The sequence below is a fragment of the Grampus griseus genome, assembly GCF_964374135.1.
Source record: "Grampus griseus genome assembly, chromosome: 3".
NCBI classification, from domain to species: Eukaryota; Metazoa; Chordata; class Mammalia; order Artiodactyla; family Delphinidae; genus Grampus; species Grampus griseus.
In genome coordinates this window covers 36430941-36443836 of record NC_139019.1, presented here as the reverse complement: position 1 = coordinate 36443836, position 12896 = coordinate 36430941, and the positions used below count along the sequence as shown (strand labels likewise).

General features: G+C 36.8%; 1 protein-coding gene across 1 annotated transcript in view; it reads left to right on the top strand.

Moving 5' to 3' along the window:
- The window catches only part of FGF10 (fibroblast growth factor 10), a gene marked incomplete at both ends in the record, with an annotated part of 78941 nt that overhangs the window by 19177 nt on the left and 46868 nt on the right, over positions 1-12896 (top strand). The window lies entirely within an intron of this gene.

Below are 12896 nucleotides of genomic sequence, written 5' to 3'. Positions count from 1 at the left end.
TACAGTCCATATGGAATGTAAATGGAATGTCTACTGCTAACTCACAGGGAATATGGATCTGGAAATGTTAATAAAATTGAAAACACTTAGCACACCCTTGGAGGCATCTTTTTTTTCCTCTGTGTATTTTTTTTTCTTTTTATATATTTTTTCTTTGTACTGAAGCCTTCAAAATCATTTAATAAGATTAATCAGCATATGTTCAGCTGAGCTTAGCAGTGTGTAACCACTGACACCGGCCATAATTTATTAGTCTGAGATGATTATTGTACTGAGCAACCTAAACTAGTGTGGTTGGGCTTTTCACAATCCAAAAAGACTTCCTGGGGTTTGAAATTATTTGTTATATCCTGTCGTGCTATATGAAGCAATTGGCCCAAGGCGTTTTTGCCCTAATGTTTTGTGCTCCAAAGAAGGCATCAAATTATTTCAACTATTAAAGAATCTGAAACTGAACACTGCTGATTTTATTCACCATCAATTGCCATATTATTTTCTTTTCTGGTGACAATGATTATAGAATAAAAGCTCCTTGTTCTAGACCTTCTTACTGTCCCATGTCCTTATTCAGTGACTAACACTTTAATGGAACTAACAATGTTTTCAACTAGTAACAGTGAAATTGTTTGATGGAGCAGAGCCAGATACTAGAAAGAAAAATTAGAACTTGGAATAAGTTTATTATTAATTTTATTCTTATTTTACATTAAAAATAAATGAAGCATTCAGTAATATTCTAAAATCTCTTGGACTGACTACATAAACATTTTTTGTTTTTCTATGTTGATCACGGAAAATGTTGTGAGGTAGTTCAGTTTTAATTAACATATGGGTTCTTCATCCGACATTGTGCTTTTTTTAAAAAATCATTTTGGACATCAGCAGAATCCATTGAATAAACAGATACAGGGGGTTTTGTTTTGTTTTGTTTTTAAGGTAACAGGGATTTTATTAGTCAGCATTGAATGATTGATGCAAACTGGGTGAATATTCTCAACTACTGATATCAAGCTCCATGGTTTTAGACATTGTTTCAGCTGTTTTTAGAATGAGATAAAATAATAATAACAGCTAATGATACTGAATAGCCAGTCTTAAATACTTCACACGTGTATTCATTTAATCTTCAAGCAACCCTAGGGTATGGGTACTAGTGTCATCCCAATTTACAGATGGGAAAATCTGAAGCCACTAAGAGACTGAGTAACTTCACTGAAGTATTGTACTTAATAAGTGGTGGAACTAGGATTTGAACCATAGTAGAGCTGCTCTAGTGCACATATACTTAAACACCATAATACTGCACCCTTCAATAAGACACAACCTGTAACTAGTCCAATTTGAAATCCTTTAGTCAAGCAGAGGCAAACGGCATTGTGGTACATCAGCAAATTAAGTTTTATAGCTGGAGGAGCCTTATATAGTATTCTATGCTTCTTGACTCAACTTTGTCTACACAAAGACCAAAGAATATCTCTTCTTGCCATCTACAGATTTGTACCTGCAGCTGAAAAAATCTGGCCCCGATCACTTTTGTCTTCACAATGACTAAAATAAGAAACAGATCAAAAAATATATGAAGCTTTCCAGTAGTAGCCTTTTTAAAGAATGACAAACTGGAAATGTTTCAAAAATAAATTTTATAGTATGAGTTCATTTTTCTATCAATTCTTTCAGCTTAAAATTCTTTATATCATTCATTTAATATCAAAGATGATACTTTTAATCTAATCACATATGAAAAGAAAATATTTATTCTGTTTTCTTGCAGTTAGGGAAATAGTTGTCTGGATGCCAAACTGCCCAAAGACATACTCTTTCACTAAGAAAGCAAAATATTAAGACAAGTTTACTTGGAATTGCTGATCTTTTCCCTTTTACTTAAGGTCTCAATAGTTTCCAAGTTCAAGACTTGAAGTATTCTCCTTATCAAAGAAAGTCATCCATATTAAACTCCTACATCTACATGTAGCCATTTTTTAAGCTCAGAGGAGAACTTAAAAACGATCCAAATATTGAATCAAATAAAATATTTATTTTCTCATCTTATCCTAATGAATTTCAACCAAACTAACCAAAAATCAGCTTCTGACATACCTCATGCTAATGGTAGATTTGCTTTCTGCTTTTGAAGGTGAATTGATATTCACAAATCATATGTCACAAGCCACTAAAAGTGTCAAAATCCCACAGCAGGCCCTTGGTGGCTTGTTAATCTCTCCTGTTTAAAGGAAACAGACTAATTCACTTAAATATAACGAAAGCCATGCCTGCTCCAGCTCGGTCCCTCAAAGAGTGTCAGCCCATGCAAGTCCTGCCTTCTTTCTTCACCTCCTTCTTTCCTGGCTCTGACAATTAAACATGAAACTAAGAAGCAATGATTTCCTTAATGTTGCCACGTCTGAGTTATTTCAGATGTCACATATGTACAAAATGTAGAATCCTTTTCTTGAGGGGGGGGCATTGAAAATATGTACAAGGAGGTGTTTCTGCCCACTTCTCTCTATTGTTCTCAACAAAGCATAAAAGATAAACCAAGATGTTAAATGAGGGAACCAGATGTATATATAACCTTTTGCCCTCATTATCCTAATTGGCTTCCATTAGGGGGAGGGAGGAAAAAAATAAAGTAGTACAAAATAGGAAACAATTGTTACAGAGGTGTGAGAGTGAACTTTTACGGTAGATTGGCTAAAATCTAGAAATATTATGGTCGGAGTGATAGAAGAGCAGTTTTCAAAAGGATCAAATCAAAGATGATTGCTATAATAGTAATAGGAGGGAGGGAAAGACTTTATATTGATTCTGTGCATCCAGAAATTGTCCAACTGTGGGCAATTATGCCCAAGCTATATTATTTTTAACATTTCTCATTTATTTCTGTACTTTGGAGGGACAGTCAAATGTTCTCTCTTATTGCCCAGATACACACAACCCACACATTTTTGGCTAATTATATCTGTAGTTAATTTCCCCCTTCTAACCTTGTGTATTTTTCCACTTTAATAGCATTATCTGTTTGTGGTTCTCCATGCTGAAATTATCTGCAACGTTTAGTAAGTTTAGACCTTCCTATCAAGTACCTAGTGACAAAGGAAGGAACCTAGGAATGGGATGAAAACTTCCTAGGATGAAACAGAGTTTTACTTTTAACATATGTCTTAATCAAGGCTTAGAGTCATAAGAATAAAAATCTGGAGTTAGGACATTTAGGGGGAAAAAACAATTTTCATTGCAAGCATGCTGTACATGTTAGTCATGGCTCAGAGGAGTGGGAATTTCATGGAGAAAGAAGGGGGAGGTGCAAAAAGAAGGTTTTGAGTTTCCTTCCAAATGTATTTTTAAAATAACGTTACAGAATCATGATTTATGAAGAAAGGAAGACAATAACGAGAAGAGAGCTTTTTCTTTTGGCCAATTATTTGAGAACTGGATTGACCACCAGGAAAGGAACATGAAGAGGCGAAAAGGAGGCAATTGATTGAAGAGCTCCTTAATGTGGCAATGTCTGGAATCCTACAGGACAATCTGCTCGAGCCTGCTGACAGCTAATCTTGGGGTATAAAGTCTGAGTGGAGGTTGGAGGTATGGAAGGAGCTTTCAGAGGCCATTTACATCACCTCCACTCTCCCTCCACAGAACCCACTCTATGTCATTTTAGACATATCACGCCCATACTGGTATTTGACAATAATCATCATAATTGGAGAATCTACAACACTCATTAATAGCCAATTCTAGTGTTTGGATATAATATCTGGATGTATATTAAACTTTTATCTTAAAGCTCTGGTTCTCTAATTTTAGCTCATTATGTCTTGGTTTCTCAGTGAGCATGAGAAATAACTGAGTAACCTACTTAATATCTTTATAATGACCTACTTAAAATCTTTACATTTTCCATTTATTTGTATCTTCAATTCTTTCATTAATGTTTTATCATTGTCGGTGTACAGGTCTATCATCTCCTTGGTTAAATTTATTCTTAAGCATTTTATTGTTTTTGATACTATTGTTAATGGGATCATTTTATTTCTTTTTCAGATAGTTGGTTGATAGTGTATAGAAATGCAACTTATTTTTGTATGTTGGTTTTGTATCCTGCAACTTTACATTTTCAATGTAAAAACCATCCATGGAAAACCATCCACAAAGGTTATTTTGCCACATTTCTATCTTGATTTCCTTGAATCAAAAGGAGTTATATTGTGGCTGAATTCACTCAGATACTTTACTTGTTTTACAGGACTCTTTCATATATATGATCTTATTTGGTTTTCACAATAGCTCTTTGAATTAGGCAGGGTAGGTGGTAATATCTTCATTATATATGTGAAAAAACTAATCCTATTGCACTTAATCTAGAATTCTCTTCCTTTGGTTACTAATTAATAATCTTTCCACTGTACTATTATATTTCTCCTGGAATAGGGTTTCCTAGCCACAGCACTTCTGACATTTTGGGTTGGATAATTCTTTGCTGTGCAAGGCTGCCCGATGAGTTGTAGGATGTTTAGCAATATATCCACTACCTCTTCCCGTTGGATGCTAGTAATAGTCCTTTCCCACTTGTGACAACCAGAAATTGTCATCGTCATAGTCCGTGGGCTAGGAGACTGACAATCTGATCCTATTTGGAGAATAACTGTATTCAATTACTGTTAGATATCATGAAATTCCCCCAATATAAGATGTGTATCTTTCTATTAATATTTATAGGATTGTTGCGTTGTCATCTTAATAATGAGTGCCTGTCCACTCACAGAGGATATAATCTAGTATCTTCCCTTAATACTTCTAAAGCTTTTAGCCTCCCATCCTAATTTTCCATCTGTACTTTAGAAAGAGTCACAGTAAATTTTTTTTTTTTTCTAAAAGTTCTTTTTTTGTTTTCTTAAACTACAAAAGAAGAAGATGTAACTCAGATGAGTTTGGAAGTCTCTTAGGCTCCAAAGCCAAGGTCTCAGTGTGTAGCCAAGATTTGAGCCCTGAAGTGTTCTTTCCTTTTTGCAGTACTCTCTGAAGCTATCAGTTTCTGACATGTAGAGTGAATTCTACAACTCAATTGAAATATAAAGAAGTTGTGTTTATTACCAGTTGATAATTTGTTGCCTCATTACTATGTGATCCAGGGCTATCTTACTTGTGTAAGTGGGGGCATATGAAAGAGCTGAAGAGACAAACTATGAAGGAAAAATTTATCCGGGGTGACCTAGAAAATAGCTAATGAAAGCAAAAAGAATAATTAAGATTTCCCATAGACCACAAGGGTATATAAATTATGAGTGATTTCAAGTGAATATGTAGTCAGTGACACTCTACCTTCTAAGTTAATAATAAGTTTTCTAATTACAAAGAACGAATACCAGGTTGCCAAAAATTACTTCCTTTATATTTTAAAGAGGGTCTCATTAATCAATGAAGAAAGATACTGTCAATAACCTCATTGGAAAGATATTGTCAATAACCTCATTGGAAAGTCACAAACCCTTTATGTTCATTTTTCACTTTTCAACAAACATCTTTTTTTGGTGCTCCTTGGGAGTATAAGATCATTGGTGTGAAAGTCCAAGCTCTGTGAAATGTGCTTGGTCCAAGGTTCTCACAGAAAATTTAGAGTGGTCAAGCTTTATCTGAGATGTCTTTAAAAGCTTCCAATCTATATTTTTTAACTTGCTATTGATTTCAAAAATGCCTAACGGCTAAGTCTTGCTGGTTCACTGTAAGTAATAATTTACATCCTTATGAAAGGTTAAATACCCATTTCATTACTTCTACTTATCTAAGTGTCCTGATGACATTCACAATTAGCTATTAAATGAGAATTATGTTTAACTGAGATACACCAGTTATTTTAATGCAAGTTTTCACTTGAAGAGCCATTATCTTTTGTATTGCAAGTTAAAACTGTATTAATAGTGCATTAAATGATGGGCATTTAGAGATCTGAGGCAAGTGAAACAAAATTACATGTTTTTTTATAACATGTAATTTTTAGGTAAATTACATTCATCTGTTGTTTTTCCCCAAAATGAAGTCCAGGAAAATTGATATTGTCATGAACAATTGGAAAAGTCACAGAGCACACTTATTCAGGAGTACATTCATTATTCAACAAACGTTTATTGACTACCTATTAAATTCCAAGTCCTGTGAAATATTTTGGGGACAACAAAATTAGTCACTGCTGTCTCCCACATGGAACTCAGTCTAGAACCAGGAATAGACACATAAACACATAATCGTATAATACTGTTCGTGCGAAAGAACAGTGCAGTGGAGGCACAAAAAGAGGGAAGAGTTAACTTTGCCTCAGAGCGTTTTGGGCGGGAACACTCAGAAATGAGTAATGTCAATTCAAGTTTCTCCAGGGAGAATCTCTTCAGCAGAGGATAAAGCATATATAGAATATCTCCAAGATATTAGAGGCATTGTAAATGGAGGGAGAATAGCACATATAAGGGCAGATAGGATTGAAATAATTCGTCATATTTAGGAAAATTTTAAATTCCTTACTTATTATCAATATTTATCCTCTAGCACATAGCATCCATTGATACTCTGATATCTCTATGTAGGACAGAGGATATGACAAAATGTTTACAGGATCGGTTACTGTGAATAATATTAGTGTTATCAAATATGAGGAAATATAAGAATAGCTGCTATGCTGTATGCTGGGTAACAGGAACTCTACATATGTCTAGGTTAATTCTATCAAAAATACATGGAACAGGGCTTCCCTGGTGGCGCAGTGGTTGAGAGTCCGCCTGCCGCTGCAGGGGACACGGGTTCGTGCCCCGGTCCGGGAAGATCCCACATGCCGTGGAGCGGCTGGGCCCGTGAGCCATGGCCACTGAACCTGCGCGTCCGGAGTCTGTGCTCTGCAACGGGAGAGGCCACAACAGTGACAGGCCCGCGTACCGCAAAAACAAACAAACAAACAAACAAAAAAACACGGAACAGTTGATATTTTCCCATTTTTCAGAAGAATTAAAGGATCACTTGTGAAAGCTGATGAGGACAGTGAGGAGCAGGGCCACGATGTCAAGCCGCATCTGCATGACCCCAACCACTATGGAATACTGTCCTTCTTCTGTGTGTGTTATCTGATTTAGTAAGATTTTTTAGAGATTACAGTGTTCTCAAGGGACCTAAAAGAAATGGAAGCAGAAGGTATAAAAGCATAGGATTTGTTTGGACAAAATAAATACAGAGCACCTTTCTGGTAAAGGGAGCAACTGAGAGAGTGCTGGGAGGTGGCTTTGTGTGGAGGTATACTTGAGACACTTTTTGCAAATGCAGATGAAAGGGAATGAGAAATAGTATCTAGGTGCTTCGGAAATGGGAATTACAAAACTGCTGAGCAGACAAACCAAAATCGGTGAAAATTTTCAAGTAAACTTACAGAAAATATCAAATGCAGATTTATTAAGTGCTACATAATAATGAGTTTGTAAGGCACAAAGAATCTGTAGAAGCCCAACATTTCTAAGTCTTGCCAGACTGTGCAAGACAGACTTCTCTCTCCTCCCTGGCTCAGCTCCTAAACAGAGCTATTATCTGGAGAGATAATTCCAGATGCTTTGACCCCTTCCAAATTCTTATTTGATGAACAGTCATCTGGAGTGGAACTCTACTCTTCATTGGGTTTTCAGAGTGATGCACCAGGCTTCACTCTCCTCATTAACACTATGGGTCATCTCCATGCACCCAGTAGTTCTTGGAGACTGTCAGATTCTCAAATCTATGACACTGCCTCTGGGGAGGATAGGGTTGGGTGGACCCCTTGAGTGGCCTTCAAATGCCGCAGTATTAAAATAGAAGTCTCTTGTGAGTGTCTGAAAAATCTCAGCTGTTATTTCTCCAAATTAAAAAAAAATTTTGAACTCAGAAAGCAATAAACTACGAGCTAAGAAGGCCCATAGAGCTTCTGTGGGACAGCAGAAGCTGTTTTTAGCTGAACTAGCAAACTCTGATTGTCATCATTCCAGTCAAGATTTCAACACTGAAGAATAATCTTGACACAGAGTTGCCTCTGCAAGGCAAGTCTTTCCATTTAAAATTTTTATTATTGCTTGTAAGCCCACAGAATACCTTTTCATATAGATATTTCGGGGCACGTGGGTTTGTGTTCTATATTGGGCCACTGAGATAACTAGGAGGACATTTATTCAGAAAAAGTTGGAAGTTTAAACTAGACAAAAATTAGGAATTCACCTATGTTTTCATCAGCACCGGGCCTCCTTAGAAGACCCAAATCTTGAAATATCATTAAGACAGTATATTTTCTAGAGAAAGTCATACCCTTAATATGCTTTGACAATCAGTCAATTGGTGACAGGGTTGCTAGAGGTGTCTTGCTACTTTTAATGGCAGTGATAGTAATGATTGCAGGCATAACATAAACAGGCATAATATTCCAGCCCCCAAGCTTGAGTCTTCAATCTAGTTTATAAGATTGAAGTTGGTCATGTAATAAGTACCTATAAAAATTCCTAATTACTGAGTACAAAAGGGATAGTATATAAAATCAATTGAGAGGCAGGCATGAAGAAGCCATAGAGGCAGACACTTGAGAGATGCTCTTGGAAGGAAATATGCAATCTAGGCAAGTGTCTGAGATGGCAAGGAACACAAGGTGGTGGCCATGGCCTAAATGAGAAATGTGGCCAGTGTGCGCAGGGTTCAAGGACAGACGCTCGTAGGAGAATGAATGGTTGCCACAGGGAAGAGGGTGTGGGAGATTGGCAGGCAAAGCTAAACGGGCATATCAAGAGCCATTAGAGAAACTCAAATGTAAGGTTAAGTAGGAAAGTTCAATCAACACACTAAATGTTTACCCTTCAAAACTTCTTGATGGAGTATTTTAAACAATTAAGTGGAGTCTGTTTTAAAGATGATCCTTATGTGATTAAGATAATGTCATTTTATAGTGGAACAATGAATTGTAACATTTGGACTTCAAAATTCTCCAAATGTGTCTTGACAAACATCATCCCATGAAGTTTTATATGTCACTATGAGCCAAAGCATCAAATGAACACTTGTCAGTGCAAAGCCTTTTTGTGGTTTTCTGGACTGTGAGGATTGGGATGATTTGAAAGGGGAAACTCTTAGGGTTCCTAAAAGGGTACAGGTATCCCAAGAAGGGGGTTCAGTCCAGGAATGTGGCACTTTCTAAACAACCACAGGTTTAAACATAGATCACAAATTTTCAAGATGGAGTTAGGTTTTCCAGTCTAGTCAAATTAGACCACCATTACTTAGCCAGCACAAGCTACCTTGGGAACCAAGGGGCAAAGTAACCCACCATTAAAGAGTATCTGCCATATGCAAATGATTCCATGTGCTGTTGGATAGGTCTCTACCGAAAAGTCCAATGAACAACACCCTCGCTTTGATTCAGTCTGCAGGACTGCCCCAAAAGAGGCTTATCGACTATGGAATTCCCCTCTCCCAGGTAATGTGGAAGGTTTTGTGATTTCCTTAGAAGGCTGCACAATGCCACGTAGAATAATTAAGGATTATTTTCCCTAGGAGATCCAGAATATCATATGTCATTGAATATGCATCTGATTTTTAATACTATCTTGCCAATGCATTTCAATATAATTTTTCCTTGCAAGATCCTTTATGTAAAAATGTGCAGGTTCAGAGCATACCTAATAGCAGGGAGAAAAATCTCAAGACTACTAGCACATAAACTAGATATAAGCACTCTGCAAGATACTGTGGATGGTTCAAAAGCAGTGTAAGATGGTACCCTGCCCCCAACCCCCGACCTTTACAAGATTTCAAATCTTAGTAGGAGGCTCTCATTGGGGTATAATAAGACTGCATATAATCAACTGGTGAAAGGCTTGAGCCTTTGTGCGCACTGAGGTTTGGACGTTTGGGGTTGTGTGTATTGCCTCACACGAAATACAAATGTATGCAAAAACAGAGTTGTTCTTAGAGAATATCATTCTGAAATTTTCTATTTTGGGGAGCTAAATCTATTCATTATATAATTTCCATTTTTCATGGCTTTAAAAATAGATACATCAATTTAAGATACAATGTACTAACTTTTAGTGTTGTCATGGGTAGAGCATGTACCATTAAAATTGATGTGTGGAGATAATATGCACCACATGGTTTCTTACTGTCTATATGTCTGGCTTTAATCACAAATTCTTCATGAAATGTTGCAATCCTGGGGTGAGTTAGCTGTGAGATTCTTCTGGGGTACAGACTGGGCTGTGGATTATAGGTGAAACTGCATTATGAGGCTACTGAGGTTAATTACATCTGAAAGTTTCCAGGACAATTCACATCAGTTGACACTCTGTGCTCACTAAATAAACAATCTGGAGGGAGTCCTTTATTAGCAGAGCAAGAAAGCAGCTAGCTGTCTGTGTTCTATAATGTCCTTTTGTTTTTCAGAGCTTCTGACTCCAATAGCCTTTCTGTTTGCTTAATGTATGCTTTATTAAGCCAAATAATGAAGAGCCAAGAGGATCAAAACCTTGAATATAAATTCTCTATCTCAAGGAACAGTTGTTAATTTCAGATTATGTGCCCCAGGACAGCAGTTCAATGCACCACAGGGAAAGAATTCCAGTATTGACCCAAAACTTGAAAGTACATAGCGTAGTGCTAAGAGCCTTCCTTACCTGCAGGAGTTTTATAAAGAAGTTAGCCAACAAGCATAAGTTAAAGATCTTCTCCCTTGAGTATGTTCTGCCTTATCTATCGGAATTTCTGCATGTAGAAGCCTCCTAATTCTCAATGAGTCACAATCCTCTTATCTGTAACACTCTTTCAGTTCTTAAACAAAGGAAGGGTAAAAAAACAAAAAAACAAAAAAAAAACCTGGGGACCCAATAGTCTAATTTGACCTGGAAATACAACTGTCTTCCATCAAGCCTCCTGTTTTTGAAGTCACTCAGCCTCTGGGGTACACCAGTTCCACTTTTCCTCACATGGCCTCTGTTTCATTATCTTATAATTTGGTGGGTATGATAAGTTCTGAAGGCAATAGAGGGAAATATATAATTCCTACAGGTCTTCCTAGGAACCTCCATGGCAGAAAAAAAAAAAAAAATTGGGTAGCTTGTGAGGAAAAAGAGACTGTACTTAGCTATAAACAGAAACCTATATTCCCCAAGACGTTGAGAAAGCAGGAGAATTTTGCCCCCAATTGGCATCTTTGTCATTAAGCTACTTAAGCACCGTATAAAGAGAGGTGAAATACCATAAGATTAAGAGCAAGGACACTGGATTTGATGTTGAGTTTGAATCCTGGCTTCACCTTAATGAGGTACGTGACCTCAGGCACATTACTGAACCTCAGGTGCATGTTATCTTTCAGTAAAATAGGATACTAATAGTATCTCTCTCATAGGGCTGTTAGACGGTTAAATGACTTGATCTGTGTTACCTGGTACGCTTTAAACAAAATTGCAACTGGAAATTTTTAATTTCATCCACTTCTCTGATATCAAGTTCACTTTTAGAATTCACATATAGATCAATTTTTACATCTGTAAACTAGTGAGAAAAGAAACACACACAGATGACAAGATGTAGAAGTTTTTGCCCTATCCCAGCACTGGCGAGCTGTGTGACTATGCAATTACTTGGTCTTTTGAGGTTCAGGTTTCCTCAGCTGTAAAATGAGGAGGTTGAAGTAGATTACGTCTATGGCCCCTTTCAGGTCTAACATCCAATTACTCCAACTCAAGAGATTTGTTGTTGTCCAGCCAAAATAACTCATCATGTTTCCAAATTGCATCAGAATGTTTGTTTTTTCATAAAATCTTAGGAAATTACAGATAAGTGTTAGTGATCTAAATGCCATCCCTCACCTACACGCACATACATTTTTTTCTTTGTAACAATCTTTTTTCTAAAAGTTTTGGCAGTTGGAGCAGGAAGAAGTGAAACATTAGATTTTTGAAAGCAAAGTATATTGCAGGGAAAGGGTTATAAGGTCACCCGGTTAGTCTGAAGTGTGTAATTCTTTTCTCTCTCACCTCATTCTTGCTTCTTCAGAGTAGCAGTTGAGTAATATTGCATCAGTTTGATAAGGCTCTCTTGCCCTTCCTAACAACTAAAACCATCCTGGACACCTTTTCATGGACACTCCCTCCATTAAAGTATCAGAGAACTTTAGAACTGCTTTTAAAAATAGCAGATATATTAATGATTTTCTTGAGAAATTCTTTTCACTAGAAGAGTCTGACTGAGAAACAGTTGATAATGCCATATAAGATCCCCTTACTGAATAAAGACATGGAACATTTCTGTCTCCAGAAACATGCTCCGAAAATATCCCTGAGACATTGATATTAGAAAAGGAACAGACACAAGCTCCACTGCATTTGGCTGCCAGTGAAGATCTCATTTTGTTTACATTATTACTCTCCAAAGAAGACAAGATGAGATTGTCATTATCCAAATGTTGTCCAGTGTTTTCCAACTCAGTTCTTGAGCTAAAGTAAGAGATTGCCAAAAATCATGTTTACAACACTGAATGCATAGTGTAATAAAGTGTTTGGTAGATCAGCTAATAAAATTACTTTAGACTTAAATCTGAGTTGAATTTGGGTCTAATTCTCTCCCCCAAAGGGGACAAAGAGAGTTGATTTTTCAATAAACTGAAACATACTCAACTTTTTATTGATAATAGACGGTGAGATCTCTTACCTAGATGTTGCCCATGAGAAGCACTCCTTTTCAGTGGGAGAAATTAGCCAATCTCAACTGAATTGCTGATGCTCATCTATCTAATTGATTTTGATTCTCAAATTTGTTAAAATGAAGTTGGCAAAAAATATTCTTTATTGTCCCTGTTGGCTGACCTATGGACTCTGAGTCAGAAAGGAGTTGGTAAAAGTTAGGGAACGGAG